The sequence below is a fragment of the Sciurus carolinensis genome, chromosome 13, assembly GCF_902686445.1.
Source record: "Sciurus carolinensis chromosome 13, mSciCar1.2, whole genome shotgun sequence".
Classification (NCBI taxonomy): Eukaryota; Metazoa; Chordata; class Mammalia; order Rodentia; family Sciuridae; genus Sciurus; species Sciurus carolinensis.
The window spans coordinates 24,916,165-24,926,100 of record NC_062225.1 but is presented as its reverse complement, the minus strand read 5'-3'; the positions used below and the strand labels follow the sequence as shown (position 1 = coordinate 24,926,100).

At 34.3% G+C, this 9,936-nt stretch overlaps 1 pseudogene; it reads right to left on the bottom strand.

The window, feature by feature from the left end:
- Positions 1-2,940: 2,940 nt before the first annotated feature.
- Positions 2,941-3,390, bottom strand: LOC124963738 (actin-related protein 2/3 complex subunit 5-like; annotated as a pseudogene).
- Between the last annotated feature and the right edge of the window lie 6,546 nt (positions 3,391-9,936).

Sequence of the window (9,936 nt, the reverse complement as noted above, 5' to 3'; positions counted from 1 at the left end):
CAAATCTCAACTTTTGAGTTGGCTTCTTTGTAGGAATTAATTCAGTGACTTAAATTTATGTGAAAATTTAATGTAGTTCTTATATTTAGCTCTATAATCCATCACCCATTTTGGGTTAATTTTTATATATAGCATGGAAGTAGGGGTCCGATCTCATTCTTTCTTCTTTATTCCCCACTCTATTCTTTGCATGTGAATACCCACTTGACTCAAAGCCATTTGTTATAAAGATAATTCTTTAACTCATTAAATTATCTTGTTGAAAAGCAATTGACCATAAACATAAGGGTTTATTTCTAAACTTGCAATTCTATTCCACTGACCTATACGTGTTAATTGTCCAACATTTAATGTATTTATTGATATAGCTATCAATAATTTAGGTCTACCATCTTAGGTCCCTTCTATCTCCTGTTCTTCCATTTCCCCTTTTTTTTGTGGGGGCAAGCCTCCTTTTGGACTATTTAAGTATTCTGTAATATTCCATTTTAATTCATCAATTATCTTTTTTTTTTTTTTTTTTTTTTTTTGGTACTTAACCATAGAGCTACAGCCCCAACCTTTTTTATTTTCTTTTGAAATAGGCTTTCACTGAGTTGCTTAGGACCTTGCTTAGTTGCTGAGGTTGGCTTTGAACTTGGGATCCTCCTGCCTCAGCCTCCTGAGTCACTAGGATTACAGGTATGCACCACTATGCCTAGTCATCAATTGGCTTTTTGACTATCTTTATGTAGTTGGAACTTTGTTGTTTTTACAAATAAGTTTGTTGTAGTGATTGCTGTACAAATTACAATATACTTACTTAAGCTTTCATAAACTAGAGTTAACTTTTACTATTTCACATAAAGTATGGAAACTTTACAGTTATATAAATTCATTGAGTATCAGTTCATCATTGATCTTTATGACATAGTTAGCACATGTATAAAACATCTATTGAAATCCCAGTAGGTAATCTTATAACTTTAAATAAATATGGATATTGTATAAATTTTGAAAGGAAAAGAGTAATCTGGTGTTTTTACATAGCTAGTTACCATTTCTGTAGCTATCCATTTCTGAAGAGTCAAATTTCCCTCTGGTAACATTTCTTCCAACCTGAAGAACTTCCTTTAGTATTTATTTTTATAGCAGGCAGTTTCCCTTGGTCTGAAATAAAACTGTCTTTCTTTTTCATTCATGAAGAATATTTTTGCTGAGTATAACATTATGGGTCGATGGTTGCATGGTGTTCATGCCTCCAATGAAAAACTCGCAGACATTCAAATCATTGCTCCCATGGGTATAAAGTGTTTTCTCTGTCTGATTTCAAAGAGTTTCCTTAATTTTTGACTTTAAATACTTCCATTACAAAGTCTCTAAATGTGGTTTTCTATAAGTTTGTCTTGCTTAGGATTTGAAAATCCTTAAATTTGTTAATTTGTGTCTTTCACCACATTTGGAAGAGCTTTAGCATTATTTCTTCAAATATCTTTTACTGCACCAATACATATTTCTTCTCTTTTTTTGGACACATATATTGCATCTTTTGATTTTTTTTTTTCATATATCCCTAAGACTCTGTTTATTTTTCCCAGACCATGATTTACTTGGTTTATCTTTTTTTTCTTTTTTTAAATTATTCAACACTTATTTTCTAAAGTTTATCATTTTTACAAAACAAAACAAAGAGAAGGTATCAAAAACAGTAGAGTTTATGGAATTTCTGCACCAGTTTTCACATAAGTCAGTGATTATGAAACTGGTAGCCAACGTAAATACTAAACACAGGCTGATTTCCCTCTTGGTCATATGCTTTTGGGTGGGTTTTTTTTTTTTTGGAGCTACTCTGTAATAATAGCTTTTTATAAGCACCAGTCACTTTTTGAGAACCAATTTGGTGTGTCCAACAAAGTAAACAATTTTTTGCTGTGTGGCATTTTCTTTTTTTAAAAAACACTGAGCTGTACACAGAATATGTTATTTGTTTGGATCTGAACCAAATCTTTTGAGATCCCAATTACCCTGAAGAACACTGAGGACATTTATAGGGCATACTAAATGACATATTAAATATTCATATACATCATCATAATGTCTAAGGCAGTTACTATTCTTCTAAATAAATAGTATTTCATTCAGAGGCTGCTCAGAGTTTGAACTATATCATAGTTTCTACTTCCTTTCTGATTTGGAGTAGTTTCCCCAAAGGGAGCCATATTATTGAAATGAAATTTTAATATCATGCCAAATAGGCTCTGATATTTTACAGATACACCTGTATAGAACAAGATTCCTTGTTCTGGACCCTGGGTGACCACAAAGAAATCAAGAGGCCATGATAATGGAATGTTGAAAGTAAGTAGCATGTAAAACTCACAGCATAATCCAGAGGCAAGAAGAAATATATAAGTGGAAGTTAGTAGTGGTTTTCACTCACCACTATTGCTTAAATAAGAGAAGTATGGTCCAGTTTTGCAATTAATAGCTGCCAGTTTCTCAAATAAATAAATATATACATATATGTAAATATATTATTAAAAAATAAAGATTACTTCCTGACTATCAATGAGTTAGGAAACTGGCCTCAAATTCTGATCAGATCCCTCAGTATTAGTCAAAAATAATATAAAAGAGCACAGAAATCAGCTGATAGGGGTTTAAGATTGCACAATTAAACCTGAATGTACATGATACTATACACAGACTGGTATACACATCATTGAAATGATTATGAGAGGATGAAACAATCCTGTTGAAGCCAAATTTCTTCCACATTATCCCAATTTTCATGAAAGGAAATCTGGTATGTAATTCTCTTCTTTATAGATGTGAAAAAGGAAGCAAGAAGGCAAGAGCTGCGAGAAGCAGATGCTACCCACAGGGCAGCGGTGGCATTTGATTGTTTTGGTCTTTGTACCAGCAATTCCCACTCCCGCAGTGGAACCAGTTCCTGCTGGACTACACCGTTTTCCTTGCAGTCAAGACACGAACATGGATCCTCCTCCTCCCGCAGCAAGTGCTTTTTCATGCCATTGGGGTAACAGCACTGCTATTGTCAGATGGGCTCTCAAAGCCCTTATAAATATACTTCATTAGGAGATCCACACCATTCTTGTCCAGAGATTGAACGGCCTTTTCAATATTATTAGCTTTAAAAGAAATGAGCATCTTCAAGACAGTGCTGCCTGCCGGATCCGTCACCGCCTGACTCTTGGTGTTGACCGGGATTTTTCAGAGCTGCCTGGAGAGCAGCCGCCATGTTGCCTGGCCGCAGGCAGGAGTCCACTTCGCCCTCGTTTGGCCCGGCCTGTCAGTCGCCTCCTCCTTCTCGTCCACGAACTTGTTCTCGTCGTACTCATCCATGTCCACCTTCCGGAAGCGGGCCGACGACACCGCGTTCTTCGACATCCCGGACCCAGACCGTGGCAAGGCCTCCTCGGTCCTGCCTCTAGTTCAGCTCGCCCGGCCCGGCAGGAACCCACTACCCGGCGCCAGATTCCTACTTGGTTTTTCTAATTGGATAATTTCTATTGATTCATCTTCAGTTGTATTGCTTATTCTTTTCTGTGTCTTCTCTGTTATTGAGCCTATACAGTAAGTTTTTCATTTCAGAGATTGTACCTTTTCAGCTCTGAAATTTTCATCCAGTTCTTTTTTATAGTTGCAGTTCTTTGCTGAAAATAGCCCTTTTCTGCTCATTTCATATGTGTTTTCTTTACCTCATGGAGAAAACTTATAAAAGTTGCTTTAAAATTTCTGTCTGGTAATTCTTCCATCTGAGTTATCTTAGGGTTAGCATTTGTTGCTTATGTTTTCTCTCAAGAATTATTGGCATCTAGTTCATTTGTATGTTAAGTAATTTTGTATCATATCTCCCCCGACCCCAATACCAGACATGGAACCCAGGGCCTCATGCCTGCTCTGCAAGCACCACTGAGCTACAACCCTAGCCTTTGGATTGTATCTTGTACTTTATGAATGTTGTGTTGGATAAACTTTGAATCTTCTTATAATACTCTGGAGAATGTTTGTGTTTTTGTTGTAGCAAACAATCAACCTTATTAGGCTCAGAATGTAATTTCTGTCTTGCCTTCTGTAGTCATTCAAATCTCAGTTTGGTTCTCTAAGTCTCATTATACAGCTGTGGATTTATCTTATTCATACATCTTTAGAGGTTATTCTGAAAGTTGTGCAGGTAATCATTCTGATATTTGGTCACGTGGTTCAAGTATTTGCATTTGCCCATACATCACAGTTCTAGGCTTACACTGAGACTTATATGGGTTCATTAACTAAATTAATGGATCTCCTGCTCTGGCATGCTCCCCTACAGGATTCTCACTCCATTCTCAGACCTGGAGAGCCCATTTTCCTGTTTTTTCGGGCCACAAACACTGGACTTCTATTTAAGTTTTAGCCACATTTGCTTATGCATTGCTCCACAACTAGGACCCAGCTTTGGGGCAAGATCAGAAGAGAAAAGAAACTACAAAGTAAAGTTCAACTCCATGTTGGTTGCCTCTTTAATTTTTTACTTTCCTCCATGATCTGCCTGCCTTTTTTCCTTCTTCTCTTTGCAGAGACGTTTTGCATTTTGTCTAATGATTTTAATCAACTGGAGAGATGAACTGGATGGGTCTTAAACCACCATGCTAAAACATAACCTGCCATAATATTTAAGCACTGATTTATATTCTAACACTATATTTATTCATGTATATTCTAATGCACTAGTTCCTAGCTATGAGACCTTGCACGAATTACTTGATTTATCTGAACCTTAGTTTCACCATCTATAAAAGGAGATTATACTGACTACTCTAAAAACTTGTTATGAGGATTAATTGGAATGATACATGTCTAGTACTTGACTTAAGGTAGTTCTTCTATACATGTGAGATCCCTTTCCCTAGCCTGGGATAACAAATACATTTTAACACTCAAGTCAAACATGCTTTTAAAAGAATTCACAGGAACAATTTCATTTGCTATGGATGAATAAAGTTTATTTCAAGCCCCTTTAATAGGGGCTTATCTTAGTCACTGAATACAACAAAAGGAAATAAAGACAATACTTTTTTTACAATTTAAGAATGATGACATGTTTTTATCAAGTTTTAAAATTCAACCATTTTTGTTTCTTACTGTTCATAGTGTTGTGAAATTTGAGCAATATGCTCTTGATTACTATGTAACATCAGGAGCCAAATCAATTAGATCAATCGATTAGGTAGTTCTAACCAGATGCAAATCATGGACATGAAATGCTTTTGCAAAAAATAGCTATACCAAAAAAATTACTAAAAGATGAATTGCCATATTATAATATTGTTTAAACAAAGTTAATCGCTAAATGGGCAGATGATTAAATATCAATGCACTCAGAGAGAAATGGGTTGTTGAACATACTCTATAATTGATCTGTAACATCCTGGATCTCAGAATTAATCATTCCCATCAGTTTGTGGCCATTATCATGCCTGTTTTGGGCAAGGGATTTCTCAAGTTTGCTTGTTTGCTTTGTCCCAGTTCCCCAAAGTCCATCTCTGCATCCACATTGCCACCCTACTCATACACACTGGCAATAATTCTAAGGAATTTTTTTATTTGGTGGTACTGGGGATTGAACATAGGAGGTACTGGGGATTGAACTGTATCACTGAGCTACATTCCCAGCTCTTTGGTTTTTTTTTTTTTTTTTTTTTTTTAATTTTGAACAGGGTCTTGCTAAGTTGCCAAGACTGATCTTGAACTTGTGCTCCTCCTACCTCAGCCTTCTGAGTTGCTATGATTTTACCACTGCACCCTTCAATAAGTCTAATGAATTTAAAGTGAATTCTTGGCTAGGAATGTAGCTCAGTGGTGTAGCACTGCAAAATAAAGTGTATTTCTTAACTTATAGGTCTCACAAAACGTATTCTTTGGTATATATTTTAAAAATTATCGTCACTATGCTTTAGGTCTCATTCTGTTTCTTATGTTTTTAAATCGGCACTCTGATATTAATATACCTGTTGCCTGGGCACATCTAATCTCAAGTTGTCTCCCATGGAATTTAGCCACTGCATATTATTTATCCAATTCCCCAGTGATTAACAGATTGTCCCCAAATTCCTGCAAAGAGCATTGAAATCTCTGAATATGTTCCCTTATGGATCTGCTTGAGAATTTCTTTGTTAAATATATATATATATGGAGAGAGAGATTATAAACCACAAGTGATAGTATATGAGTTTTGCTTTAATCCTGCCAGATTGCTGCCTAGAATGTCTGTGTTAGTCTATACTAGGGTTTCAGTAGATTATAGTCCATGATTCAGGTCTGTCCCGTCACCCGTTTTTTGAAAATAAAGTTACTAGAACGCAGTGGCACCTATTCATTCATGTATTAACCATGGTTTCTTTTGTGATACAATTACAGAGTATATAGTAGTTAAGACAGACATCATCAGGTCCACAAAGCCAAAAATTATTTACTATTTGGACTTTTACAAAATAGTCTCTATAGTATTGATTCTGTGGAATTAACTAGGGCTTTCTTTGTTGCCTAGTATGGTATGTGGTAAATTTTTGTAACTATTATATGTGGGCAAAAAAAAAAAAAAGACTGTATTATCTGCCTATTATAGAATTCAATATATATTTAGCAACTGGACAATTAATGGTATTATTTAGATTGTATTTATAATCTGCTTATTTTTTGTTTGCTGATCTTCAACTTGTTAAAAATCTATGAATATATTGATAATCTACCATCTTAGGGTTCCATCAGTTTGTTATTTTATATATTTCGAGGCTATATTTTTACTGCCTATATGTTCATGTAATATATACTTCCCATATATTCTGTGGTTCCTTTTCCTAGAATCTAATAATTCTCTTTGTCTCATTAGTTTTGTTTAAGACTCTATCTCATCAGATTGCTATTCAATTATTTTTTTAATTCATATCTTTTTCTATTCTTTTATTTTTAACCTATCTTCTTTGCTTTCAGTATATCTCATGTATACAGAATATTATTATATTTTGTGTGTGTGTTTCCAATCTTGAGAGTTTCTAGATTTTAAGTTACAAATTTTACCCATCTATATTTTTGACATTTCTGGGATATTTTGCATTTTTTATGTGTACTTCATTTTCTTTCTTTGTTTTTTCCTTTATTACTTTCCACTACATAGGTACAATTGAACTTTTTTTCTTTTGTTATATGATTACCTTAAGCTCATGTGTATATTTATTATTATTAATTTATCAATAATTGCCCATCAAGCAAAACAATAACATTTGCATATTTTCATGTCCATCATGATCAAGATTGCATTGATATTGTCTAGAAGATCAAGTCCAGATTTTTATATTCTTTTTCACTTTTTTCCCTTTGGTCACTGAGTTTTAAAACAATGGTAACGTTTACTAAGTTAATCGTCCTTACATTTACCAAATATTTTGCAACATTCTCTTGGTTTCTCTACTTATTTGAACCCTTTTTCTAAAGTTTTTCTAAAGTGGTAATCTTACAAGGTTTGTGGTAATCTTATAAGACTTGTGCTGGAAATACTTTTATAATAGTCCTACATATAGATTATAACTTGGATGTTTTTCTTTAAAACTTCAAAATCATTACTTTGTTGACTTCTCGGACCCTCCTTTTTATATGTGACAACCAATATCAATGTGTTCTTATTCCTTTACATCTGATCTTCTCTGAAGGCTCTTTGTCTTTGATATTTTCTGAAGATTTTAGAATTTTCTCTTTATCTTTGATGTTCTTAAATTTCACCATAAGATGTTCATAGCAGCATAATTTACAATAGCCAAACTATGGAACCAGCCTAGGTGTCCATCAATGGATGAACCAGCCTAGGTGTCCATCAATGGATAATGAATTAATAGACTATTCTGGATAAAGAAATAGAGGATAAAGCTGGGTGTGGTGGTACACACCTGTAATCCCAGCAGCTCCTGAGGCTGAGGCAGTAGGGTCACACATTCAATGTGTCTCAGCAATTTAGCAAGCCCTAAGCAATCCTGTTTCAAAATAAAAAATTAAAAGAGCTGGGGAGGTGGCTGTTGCTAAGCACCCTGGGTTCAATCCCTAGTATCAAAAAGATAAATAAGTAAAACAAAAAAACAAAGGATTAAGATACACAAAATTACAAAGTTGAAAACTAGAAAATAACAGAAATCTTCCAAATTACTAGAAGAAACCCACACTCAAAACTAACAACTGGGAAAATCTGAATAAGATTGGCGATCATACTAAAGAACTATATCCTGGTTATGATCTTGTACTACAGTTTTGCAAAACATTACCATTGGGTGGAAACTGGTTAAAGGGTACACAGGATCTCTGTATTATTTCTTACAAGTGCATGTGAATCTACAATTATCTCAATAAAATTTTTAATGAAAAAGAAAGCAAATACAAAGCAAAAGCATTTTTTCTATTAATTAATTTTTCCATATTTTTATTGGTGTGTTATAGATGTAAATAATGGTGGGATTTGTTGTTACATATTCATACATGCACATGATATAACAACAGAATTTGTCCAAGATCACTCCCTAACATCTCCTCCTCCCTTCCCTCCTCTTACCCCTGGTCCCTTTCTGCTATTCTATTGATCTTCCTTTGATTTTCATGAGATTCACACACACACACACACACACACACACACACACCGTTCTTTTCCTTTTTCCTCTCTAGCTTCCACATTGGAAGGAAAACATATGACCCTTGACTGTCTGAGTTTGGCTTATTTCACTTAACATAATATTTTCAAGTCCCATCTATTTTTCTACAAGTGACATCATTTCATTCTTTAATGGCTGAATAAAAACTCCATTGTATATATATATGTATATAGATAGATAGATATAGATATAGATATAGATATAGATATACTACATTTTCTTAATCCATTGATCCATTGATGGACACCTAGGCTGGTTCCATAGTTTGGCTATTGTAAATTGGGCTGCTATAAACATGAGTATGCATGTATTTTTATAGTATGCTGACTTTGATTCTTTAGGATAAATATTGAGGAGTGGTATGACTGGATCATACAATGGTTCCATGCCTGGTCTTTTCAGGAATCTCTATACTGATTTCATAGTGGTTGTCCTAACAACAGTATAAAAGTATTCCTTTTCCCCCCACATCCTCTCAAGCATTTATTATTGTTCATATTCTTGACAACTACCATTCTGACTGGTGAGAGATGAAATCTCAATGTAGTTTTGATTTGCTTTTCCTTAGTTGCTAATGATGTTGAACATTTTTTTATATATTTGTAGGTCATTTATATTCTTTTGAGAGTATCCATTTAATTCATTTGCCCATTTATTAATTAGGTTATTCAGTTTTGTGGTGTTTTTTGAGTTCTTTAGATATTCAAGATTTTAATCCTCTGTCAGAAGAGTAGCTAGCAAAGATGTTCTCCCATTCTGTAGGTTCTCTCTTCACATTCTTAATTGTTCCCTTTGCTGTGCAGAAGTTGTTTAATTTGAGGTCATTCCATTTATTAACTCTTGGCATTATTTCCTGAGATTTAGGAGTCATTGACAAAGCAATAGGTTTTTAAAGTTAAAAAAGAGACAGTATAGGAGCTGGAGTTGTGACTCAGAGGTAGAACGCTTGCCTAGCATGTGTGTGGCACTGGGTTCAATTCTCAGCACCACATAAAATAAAGATATTGTGTCCATCTACAATGAAAAATATTTTTTAAAAAAGAGACAGTATAAAACAATATGTAACAGGAACAATACCAAACAAGTCATTTTAATTGATGTAAATGAGTAAAAATTAGGTATTCAGACTAAAAGATCTTCCAATTGGCTCACAAGGAAGAACCCAACTATTTGCTACATCCTAGAGATACACCTAAAACAAATTAGCACTATTAAACTTCTTCCCACCTCCTTTCAGTATGTTATTTTTCATTGTCAAGGT